General features: G+C 46.4%; 6 non-coding genes and 21 pseudogenes across 6 annotated transcripts; all 27 read left to right on the forward strand.

Moving 5' to 3' along the window:
* Positions 1–158: 158 nt before the first annotated feature.
* On the forward strand, positions 159–277 carry LOC136724611 (5S ribosomal RNA). Its single transcript, XR_010807159.1, has one exon. It is a non-coding gene; the product is annotated as a 5S ribosomal RNA (ribosomal RNA).
* A 216-nt stretch (positions 278–493) lies between these two features.
* On the forward strand, positions 494–612 carry LOC136724616 (5S ribosomal RNA). The gene has a single exon (XR_010807163.1). It is a non-coding gene; the product is annotated as a 5S ribosomal RNA (ribosomal RNA).
* A 224-nt stretch (positions 613–836) lies between these two features.
* Positions 837–955, forward strand: LOC136724603 (5S ribosomal RNA). The gene has a single exon (XR_010807151.1). It is a non-coding gene; the product is annotated as a 5S ribosomal RNA (ribosomal RNA).
* Positions 956–1,164: 209 nt separating this feature from the next.
* LOC136724620 (5S ribosomal RNA) lies at positions 1,165–1,283 on the forward strand. The gene has a single exon (XR_010807167.1). It is a non-coding gene; the product is annotated as a 5S ribosomal RNA (ribosomal RNA).
* A 209-nt stretch (positions 1,284–1,492) lies between these two features.
* Positions 1,493–1,611, forward strand: LOC136724596 (uncharacterized; annotated as a pseudogene).
* Positions 1,612–1,829: 218 nt separating this feature from the next.
* LOC136724549 (uncharacterized) lies at positions 1,830–1,948 on the forward strand (annotated as a pseudogene).
* A 545-nt stretch (positions 1,949–2,493) lies between these two features.
* LOC136724528 (uncharacterized) lies at positions 2,494–2,611 on the forward strand (annotated as a pseudogene).
* Positions 2,612–2,830: 219 nt separating this feature from the next.
* LOC136724604 (5S ribosomal RNA) lies at positions 2,831–2,949 on the forward strand. Its single transcript, XR_010807152.1, has one exon. It is a non-coding gene; the product is annotated as a 5S ribosomal RNA (ribosomal RNA).
* Positions 2,950–3,159: 210 nt separating this feature from the next.
* Positions 3,160–3,278, forward strand: LOC136724541 (uncharacterized; annotated as a pseudogene).
* A 224-nt stretch (positions 3,279–3,502) lies between these two features.
* Positions 3,503–3,621, forward strand: LOC136724605 (5S ribosomal RNA). Its single transcript, XR_010807153.1, has one exon. It is a non-coding gene; the product is annotated as a 5S ribosomal RNA (ribosomal RNA).
* Positions 3,622–3,833: 212 nt separating this feature from the next.
* On the forward strand, positions 3,834–3,952 carry LOC136724585 (uncharacterized; annotated as a pseudogene).
* A 215-nt stretch (positions 3,953–4,167) lies between these two features.
* Positions 4,168–4,286, forward strand: LOC136724577 (uncharacterized; annotated as a pseudogene).
* A 214-nt stretch (positions 4,287–4,500) lies between these two features.
* On the forward strand, positions 4,501–4,619 carry LOC136724514 (uncharacterized; annotated as a pseudogene).
* A 219-nt stretch (positions 4,620–4,838) lies between these two features.
* On the forward strand, positions 4,839–4,957 carry LOC136724489 (uncharacterized; annotated as a pseudogene).
* A 217-nt stretch (positions 4,958–5,174) lies between these two features.
* LOC136724559 (uncharacterized) lies at positions 5,175–5,293 on the forward strand (annotated as a pseudogene).
* Positions 5,294–5,517: 224 nt separating this feature from the next.
* LOC136724485 (uncharacterized) lies at positions 5,518–5,636 on the forward strand (annotated as a pseudogene).
* A 210-nt stretch (positions 5,637–5,846) lies between these two features.
* On the forward strand, positions 5,847–5,965 carry LOC136724560 (uncharacterized; annotated as a pseudogene).
* A 224-nt stretch (positions 5,966–6,189) lies between these two features.
* On the forward strand, positions 6,190–6,308 carry LOC136724486 (uncharacterized; annotated as a pseudogene).
* A 209-nt stretch (positions 6,309–6,517) lies between these two features.
* On the forward strand, positions 6,518–6,636 carry LOC136724540 (uncharacterized; annotated as a pseudogene).
* Positions 6,637–6,850: 214 nt separating this feature from the next.
* Positions 6,851–6,969, forward strand: LOC136724497 (uncharacterized; annotated as a pseudogene).
* Positions 6,970–7,188: 219 nt separating this feature from the next.
* On the forward strand, positions 7,189–7,307 carry LOC136724511 (uncharacterized; annotated as a pseudogene).
* Positions 7,308–7,523: 216 nt separating this feature from the next.
* Positions 7,524–7,642, forward strand: LOC136724578 (uncharacterized; annotated as a pseudogene).
* Positions 7,643–7,866: 224 nt separating this feature from the next.
* On the forward strand, positions 7,867–7,985 carry LOC136724526 (uncharacterized; annotated as a pseudogene).
* Positions 7,986–8,194: 209 nt separating this feature from the next.
* Positions 8,195–8,313, forward strand: LOC136724479 (uncharacterized; annotated as a pseudogene).
* A 211-nt stretch (positions 8,314–8,524) lies between these two features.
* On the forward strand, positions 8,525–8,643 carry LOC136724561 (uncharacterized; annotated as a pseudogene).
* Positions 8,644–8,859: 216 nt separating this feature from the next.
* On the forward strand, positions 8,860–8,978 carry LOC136724521 (uncharacterized; annotated as a pseudogene).
* Positions 8,979–9,192: 214 nt separating this feature from the next.
* On the forward strand, positions 9,193–9,311 carry LOC136724505 (uncharacterized; annotated as a pseudogene).
* Positions 9,312–9,381: the final 70 nt, after the last annotated feature.

The raw sequence follows: 9,381 nt of genomic DNA on the forward strand, positions 1-9,381 counted from the left end.
ATAATTGAAGTATTGTACACGTATCCAGCTACTTTCAACACCCTTTCCTGCACTGATATTTTTCCCTCCATTTTTCTATTTTTTTTTTTTTTTTTTTTGCTGGAAATTCCGTCAATACCCGCCAGCCTTTAAGAGACATCATGCAGCCATGCATCTCGGCTTGCGGCCACACCATCCTGAATGCGCCCGATCTCGTCAGATCTCGGAAGCTAAACGGGGCAGGACCTGGTCAGTACTTGGATGGGAGACCTCCTAGAAATACCAGGTGCTGCAAGCTTTTTACGTCTCCTGGGTAACTTCATCGTAGCTCTTAATACTCTCTTTCTGTCTCCAGGAGATATAATTGAAGAATTGTACACGTACCCGGCTACTTTCAACACCCTTTGCTGCACTGATATTTTTCCATCCATTTTTCTTTTTTTTTTTTTTTTTTGCTGGCAGTTCCGTCAATACCCGCCAACCTTTAAGAGACATCATGCAGCCAGGCCTCTCGGCTTGCGGCCACACCGTCCTGAATGCGCCCGATCTCGTCAGATCTCGGAAGCTAAACGGGGCAGGACCTGGTCAGTACTTGGATGGGAGACCTCCTAGAAATACCAGGTGCTGCAAGCTTTTTACGTCTCCTGGGTAACTTCATCGTAGCTCTTAATACTCTCTCTCTGTCTGGAGGAGATATAATTGAAGTATTGTACACGTATCCAGCTACTGTCAACACCCTTTGCTGCACTGATATTTTTCCATCCATTTTTCTTTTTTCTTTTTTTCTTTTTTTTTTTGCTGGAAGTTCCGTCAATACCCGCCAACCTTTAAGAGACATCATGCAGCCAGGCCTTTCGGCTTGTGGCCACACCGTCCTGAATGCGCCCGATCTCGTCAGATCTCGGAAGCTAAACGGGGCAGGGCCTGGTCAGTACTTGGATGGGAGACCTCCTAGAAATACCAGGTGCTGCAAGCTTTTTACGTCTCCTGGGTAACTTCATCGTAGCTCTTAATACTCTCTTTCTGTCTCCAGGAGATATAATTGAAGAATTGTACACGTACCCGGCTACTTTCAACACCCTTTGCTGCACTGGTATATTTCCCTCTATTTTTCTTTTTTTTTTTGCTGGCAGTTCCGTCAATACCCGCCAGCCTTTAAGAGACATCATGCAGCCAGGCATCTCGTCTTGCGGCCACACCATCCTGAACGCGCCCGATCTCGTCAGATCTCGGAAGCTAAACGGGGCAGGGCCTGGTCAGTACTTGGATGGGAGACCTCCTAGAAATACCAGGTGCTGCAAGCTTTTTACGTCTCCAGGGTAACTTCATCGTAGCTCTTAATACTCTCTTTCTGTCTCCAGGAGATATAATTGAAGAATTGTACACGTACCCGGCTACTTTCAACACCCTTTGCTGCACTGGTATATTTACCTCTATTTTTCTTTTTTTTTTTGCTGGCAGTTCCGTCAATACCCGCCAGCCTTTAAGAGACATCATGCAGCCAGGCATCTTGGCTTGCGGCCACACCATTCTGAACGCGGCCGATCTCGTCAGATCTTGGAAGCTAAACGGGGCAGGACCTGGTCAGTACATGGAAGTGAGACCTCCTGGAAATACCTAGTGCTGCAAGCTTTTACGTCTCCTGGGTAACTTTATCGTAGCTCTTAATACTCTCTATCTGTCTGGAGGAGATTTAATTGAAGTATTGTACACGTACCCAGCTACTGTCAACACCCTTTGCTGCACTGATATTTTTCCCTCCATTTTTTTTTTTTTTTTTTTTTTTTTTTGCTGGAAAGTCCGTGAATACCCGCCAGCCTTTAAGAGACATCATGCAGCCAGGCATCTCGGCTTGCGGCCACACCATCCTGAACTCGCCCGATCTCGTCAGATCTTGGAAGCTAAACGGGGCAGGACCTGGTCAGTACATGAATGTGAGACCTCCTGGAAATACCTGGTGCTGCAAGCTTTTACGTCTCCTGGGTAACTTTATCGTAGCTCTTAATACTCTCTATCTGTCTGGAGGAGATATAATTGAAGAATTGTACACGTACCCGGCTACCTTCAACACGCTTTGCTGCACTGATATTTGTCCCTCCATTTTTCTTTTTTCTTTTGTTTTTTGCTGGAAGTTCCATCAATACCCTCCAGCCTTTAAGAGACATCATGCAGCCAGGCCTCTTGGCTTGAGGCCACACCGTCCTGAAGACGCCAGATCTCGGAAGAAAAACTGGGCAGGGCCTGGTCAGTAATTGGATGGGTGACCTCCTGGAAATACCAGGTGCTGAAAGCTTTTTACATCTCCTGGGTAACTTCATCGTAGCTCTTAATACTCTCATTCAGTCTGGAGGAGATATAATTGTAGAATTGTACATGTACCCGGCTACTTTAACCACCCTGTCCTGCACTGATATTTTTCCCTCCATTTTTCTATTTATTTATTTTTTATTTTTTGCTGGAAGTTCCGTCAATACCCGCCAGCCTTTAAGAGACATCATGCAGCCAGGCTTCTTAGCTTGCGGCCACACCGTCCTGAACGCGCCCGATCTCGTCAGATCTCGGAAGCTAACGGGGCAGGGCCTGGTCAGTGCTTGGATGGGTGACCTCCTGGACATACCAGGTGCTGCAAGCTTTTTACGTCTCCTGGGTAACTTTATCGTAGCTCTTAATACTCTCTTTCAGTCTGCAGGAGATATTATTGAAGAATTGTACACGTACCCGGCTACTTTCAACACCCTTTCCTGCACTGATATTTTTCCCTCCATTTTTCTATTTTTTTTTTTTTTTTTTTGCTGGAAGTTCCGTCAATACCCGCCAACCTTTAAGAGACATCATGCAGCCAGGCCTTTCGGCTTGTGGCCACACCGTCCTGAATGCGCCCGATCTCGTCAGATCTCGGAAGCTAAACGGGGCAGGGCCTGGTCAGTACTTGGATGGGAGACCTCCTAGAAATACCAGGTGCTGCAAGCTTTTTACGTCTCCTGGGTAACTTCATCGTAGCTCTTAATACTCTCTTTCTGTCTCCAGGAGATATAATTGAAGAATTGTACACGTACCCGGCTACTTTCAACACCCTTTGCTGCACTGGTATATTTCCCTCTATTTTTCTTTTTTTTTTTTGCTGGCAGTTCCGTCAATACCCGCCAGCCTTTAAGAGACATCATGCAGTTAGGCATCTTGGCTTGCGGCCACACCATCCTGAACGCGCCCGATCTCGTCAGATCTCGGAAGCTAAACGGGGCAGGACCTGGTCAGTACATGAATGTGAGACCTCCTGGAAATACCTAGTGCTGCAAGCTTTTACGTTTCCTGGGTAACTTTATCGTAGCTCTTAATACTCTCTCTCTGTCTGGAGGAGATATAATTGAAGTATTGTACACGTATCCAGCTACTGTCAACACCCTTTGCTGCACTGATATTTTTCCATCCATTTTTCTTTTTTCTTTTTTTTTTTTTTTTTTTTGCTGGAAGTTCCGTTAATACCCGCCAACCTTTAAGAGACATCATGCAGCCAGGCCTTTCGGCTTGTGGCCACACCGTCCTGAATGCGCCCGATCTCGTCAGATCTCGGAAGCTAAACGGGGCAGGGCCTGGTCAGTACTTGGATGGGAGACCTCCTAGAAATACCAGGTGCTGCAAGCTTTTTACGTCTCCTGGGTAACTTCATCGTAGCTCTTAATACTCTCTTTCTGTCTCCAGGAGATATAATTGAAGAATTGTACACGTACCCGGCTACTTTCAACACCCTTTGCTGCACTGATATTTTTCCCTCCATTTTTCTTTTTTTTTTTTTTGCTGGAAGCTCCGTCAATACCCGCCAACCATTAAGACACATCATGCAGCCAGGCCTCTCGGCTTGCGGCCACACCGCCCTGAACACCCCCAATCTCGTCAGACCTCGGAAGCTGAACGGGGCAGTGCCTGTTAAGTACTTGCATGGGAGACCTGCTGGAAATAAAAGGTGCTGCAAGCATCTTACGTCTCCTGAGTAACTTCATCGTAGCTCTTAATACTCTCTTTCTGTCTGGAAGAGATATAATTGAAGAATTGTACACGTACCCGGCTACTTTCAACACCCTTTGCTGCACTGATATTTTTCCCTCCATTTTTCTTTTTTCTTTTTTTTTTGCTGGCAGTTCCGTCAATACCCGCCAGCCTTTAAGAGACATCATGCAGCCAGGCGTCTCGGATTGCGGCCACACCATCCTGAACGCGCCCAATCTCGTCAGATCTCGGAGGCTAAACGGGGCAGGGCCTGGTCAGTACTTTTATAGGTGACCTTCTGGAAATACGAGGTACTGCAAACTTTTTACGTCTCCTGGGTATCTTCATCGTAGCTCTTAATTCTCTCTTTCTGTCTGGAGGAGATATAATTGAAGAATTGTACACGTACCCGGCAACTTTCAACACCATTTGCTGCACTGATATTCTTGCCTCCGTTTTTCTTTTTTTTTTTTTTTTGCTGGAAATTCCGTCAATACCCGCCAGCCTTTAAGAGACATCATGCAGCCAGGCATCTCGGCTTGCGGCCACACCATCCTGAACACGCCCGATTTCGTCAGATCTCGGAAGCTAAACGGGGCAGGACCTGGTCAGTACTTGAATGTGAGACCTCCTGGAAATACCTGGTGCTGCAAGCTTTTACGTCTCCTGGGTAACTTTATCGTAGCTCTTAATACTCTCTTTCAGTCTGGAGGAGATATAATTGAAGAATTGTACACATACCCGGCTACTTTCAACACCATTTCCTGCACTGATATTTTTCCCTCCATTTTTCTATTTTTTTTTTTTTTTTTTATGCTGGAAATTCCGTCAATACCCGCTAGCCTTTAAGAGACATCATGCAGCCAGGCGTCTCGGCTTGTGGCCACACCGTCCTGAACGCGCCCGATCTCGTCAGATCTCGGAAACTAAACGGGGCAGGACCTGGTCAGTACTTGGATGGGAGACCTCCTGGAAGTACCAGGTGCTGCAAGCTTTTTACGTCACCTGGGGAACTTCGTCGTAGCTTTTAATACTCTCTTTCTGTCTGGAGGAGATTTAATTGAAGAATTGTACACGTACCCGGCTACTTTCAACACCCTTTCCTGCACTGATATTTTTCCCTCCATTTTTCCATTTTCTTTTTTTTTTTTGCTGGAAGTTCCGTCAATACCCTCCAGCCTTTAAGAGACATCATGCAGCCAGGCATCTCGGCTTGCGGCCACACCATCCTGAACGCGCCCGATCTCGTCAGATCTCGGAAGCTAAACGGGGCAGGACCTGGTCAGTACATGAAAGTGAGACCTCCTGGAAATACCTAGTGCTGCAAGCTTTTACGTCTCCTGGGTAACTTTATCGTAGCTCTCAATACTCTCTCTCTGTCTGGAGGAGATATAATTGAAGTATTGTACACGTATCCAGCTACTGTCAACACCCTTTGCTGCACTGATATTTTTCCATCCATTTTTCTTTTTTCTTTTTTTCTTTTTTTTTTTTGCTGGAAGTTCCGTCAATACCCGCCAACCTTTAAGAGACATCATGCAGCCAGGCCTTTCGGCTTGTGGCCACACCGTCCTGAATGCGCCCGATCTCGTCAGATCTCGGAAGCTAAACGGGGCAGGGCCTTGTCAGTACTTGGATGGGAGACCTCCTAGAAATACCAGGTGCTGCAAGCTTTTTACGTCTCCTGGGTAACTTCATCGTAGCTCTTAATTCTCTCTTTCTGTCTCCAGGAGATATAATTGAAGAATTGTACACGTACCGGGCTACTTTCAACACCCTTTGCTGCACTGGTATATTTCCCTCTATTTTTCTTTTTTTTTTTTGCTGGAAGTTCCGTCAATACCCTCCAGCCTTTAAGAGAAATCATGCAGCCAGGCATCTCGGCTTGCGGCCACACCATCCTGAACGCGCCCGATCTCGTCAGATCTCGGAAGCTAAACGGGGCAGGACCTGGTCAGTACATGAAAGTGAGACCTCCTGGAAATACCTAGTGCTGCAAGCTTTTACGTCTCCTGGGTAACTTTATCGTAGCTCTCAATACTCTCTCTCTGTCTGGAGGAGATATAATTGAAGTATTGTACACGTATCCAGCTACTGTCAACACCCTTTGCTGCACTGATATTTTTCCATCCATTTTTCTTTTTTCTTTTTTTCTTTTTTTTTTTTGCTGGAAGTTCCGTCAATACCCGCCAACCTTTAAGAGACATCATGCAGCCAGGCCTTTCGGCTTGTGGCCACACCGTCCTGAATGCGCCCGATCTCGTCAGATCTCGGAAGCTAAACGGGGCAGGGCCTTGTCAGTACTTGGATGGGAGACCTCCTAGAAATACCAGGTGCTGCAAGCTTTTTACGTCTCCTGGGTAACTTCATCGTAGCTCTTAATACTCTCTTTCTGTCTCCAGGAGATATAATTGAAGAATTGTACACGTACCCGGCTACTTTCAACACCCTTTGCTGCACTGGTATATTTCCCTCTATTTTTCTTTTTTTTTTTGCTGGCAGTTCCGTCAATACCCGCCAGCCTTTAAGAGACATCATGCAGCCAGACATCTTGGCTTGCGGCCACACCATCCTGAACGCGCCCGATCTTGTCAGATCTCGGAAGCTAAACGGGGCAGGGCCTGGTCAGTACTTTTATGGGTGACCTTCTGGAAATACGAGGTGTTGCAAACTTTTTACGTCTCCTGGGTATCTTCATCGTAGCTCTTAATTCTCTCTTTCTGTCTGGAGGAGATATAATTGAAGAATTGTACACGTACCCGGCAACTTTCAACACCCTTTGCTGCACTGATATTCTTGCCTCCGTTTTTCTTTTTTTTTTTTTTTTGCTGGAAATTCCGTCAATACCCGCCAGCCTTTAAGAGACATCATGCAGCCAGGCATCTCGGCTTGCGGCCACACCATCCTGAACACGCCCGATCTCGTCAGATCTCGGAAGCTAAACGGGGCAGGACCTGGTCAGTACTTGAATGTGAGACCTCCTGGAAATACCTGGTGCTGCAAGCTTTTACGTCTCCTGGGTAACTTTATCGTAGCTCTTAATACTCTCTTTCAGTCTGGAGGAGATATAATTGAAGAATTGTACACGTACCCGGCTACTTTCAACACCATTTCCTGCACTGATATTTTTCCCTCCATTTTTCTATTTTTTTTTTTTTTTTTTATGCTGGAAATTCCGTCAATACCCGCCAGCCTTTAAGAGACATCATGCAGCCAGGCGTCTCGACTTGTGGCCACACCGTCCTGAACGCGCCCGATCTCGTCAGATCTCGGAAACTAAACGGGGCAGGACCTGGTCAGTACTTGGATGGGAGACCTCCTGGAAGTACCAGGTGCTGCAAGCTTTTTACGTCACCTGGGGAACTTCGTCGTAGCTTTTAATACTCTCTTTCTGTCTGGAGGAGATTTAATTGAAGAATTGTACACGTACCCGGCTACTTTCAACACCCTTTCCTGCACTGATATTTTTCCCTCCATTTTTCCTTTTTCTTTTTTTTTTTGCTGGAAGTTCCGTCAATACCCTCCAGCCTTTAAGAGACATCATGCAGCCAGGCATCTCGGCTTGCGGCCACACCATCCTGAACGCGCCCGATCAAGTCAGATCTCGGAAGCTAAACGGGGCAGGACCTGGTCAGTACATGAAAGTGAGACCTCCTGGAAATACCTAGTGCTGCAAGCTTTTACGTCTCCTGGGTAACTTTATCGTAGCTCTCAATACTCTCTCTCTGTCTGGAGGAGATATAATTGAAGTATTGTACACGTATCCAGCTACTGTCAACACCCTTTGCTGCACTGATATTTTTCCATCCATTTTTCTTTTTTCTTTTTTTCTTTTTTTTTTTTGCTGGAAGTTCCGTCAATACCCGCCAACCTTTAAGAGACATCATGCAGCCAGGCCTTTCGGCTTGTGGCCACACCGTCCTGAATGCGCCCGATCTCGTCAGATCTCGGAAGCTAGACGGGGCAGGGCCTTGTCAGTACTTGGATGGGAGACCTCCTAGAAATACCAGGTGCTGCAAGCTTTTTACGTCTCCTGGGTAACTTCATCGTAGCTCTTAATACTCTCTTTCTGTCTCCAGGAGATATAATTGAAGAATTGTACACGTACCCGGCTACTTTCAACACCCTTTGCTGCACTGGTATATTTCCCTCTATTTTTCTTTTTTTTTTTGCTGGCAGTTCCGTCAATACCCGCCAGCCTTTAAGAGACATCATGCAGCCAGACATCTTGGCTTGCGGCCACACCATCCTGAACGCGCCCGATCTTGTCAGATCTCGGAAGCTAAACGGGGCAGGACCTGTTCAGTACTTGGATGGGAGACCTCCTAGAAATAGCAGGTGCTGCAAGCTTTTTACGTCTCCTTGGTAACTTCATCGTAGCTCTTAATACTCTCTTTCTGTCTCCAGGAGATATAATTGAAGAATTGTACACGTACCCGGCTACTTTCAACACCCTTTGCTGCACTGGTATATTTCCCTCTATTTTTCTTTTTTTTTTTTTGCTGGCAGTTCCGTCAATACCCGCCAGCCTTTAAGAGACATCATGCAGCCAGGCATCTCGGCTTGCGGCCACACCATCCTGAACGCGCCCGATCTCGTCAGATCTCGGAAGCTAAACGGGGCAGGACCTGGTCAGTACATGAAAGTGAGACCTCCTGGAAATACCTAGTGCTGCAAGCTTTTACGTCTCCTGGGTAACTTTATCGTAGCTCTTAATACTCTCTATCTGTCTGGAGGAGATATAATTGAAATATTGTACACGTACCCAGCTACTGTCAACACCCTTTGCTGCACTGATATTTTTCCATCCATTTTTCTTTTTTTTTTTTTTTTTTTGCTGGAAGTTCTGTCAATACCCGCCAACCTTTAAGAGACATCATGCAGCCAGGCTTCTCGGCTTGCGGCCACACCGTCCTGAACGTGCCCGATCTCGTAAGATCTCGGAAGCTAAACGGGGCAGGACCTGGTCAGTACTTGGATGGGAGACCTCATTGAAATACCTGGTGCTGCAAGATTTTACGTCTCCTGGGTAACTTTATCGTAGCTCTTAGTTCTTTCTTTCTGTCTGGAGGAGATATAATTGAAGAATTGTACACGTACCCAGTTACTGTCAACACCCTTTGCTGCACTGATATTTTTCCATCCATTTTTCTTTGTTTTTTTTTTTTTGCTGGAAGTTCTGTCAATACCCGCCAACCTTTAAGAGACATCATGCAGCCAGGCCTTTGGGCTTGTGGCCACACCGTCCTGAATGCGCCCGATCTCGTCAGATCTCGGAAGCTAAACGGGGCAGGGCCTGGTCAGTACTGGGATGGGACACGTCCTAGAAATACCAGGTGCTGCAAGCTTTTTACGTCTCCTGGGTAACTTCATCGTAGCTCTTAATACTCTCTTTCTGTCTCCAGGAGATATAATTGA

This window comes from Amia ocellicauda, unplaced genomic scaffold, assembly GCF_036373705.1.
Source record: "Amia ocellicauda isolate fAmiCal2 unplaced genomic scaffold, fAmiCal2.hap1 HAP1_SCAFFOLD_186, whole genome shotgun sequence".
In the NCBI taxonomy this organism is placed as follows: Eukaryota; Metazoa; Chordata; class Actinopteri; order Amiiformes; family Amiidae; genus Amia; species Amia ocellicauda.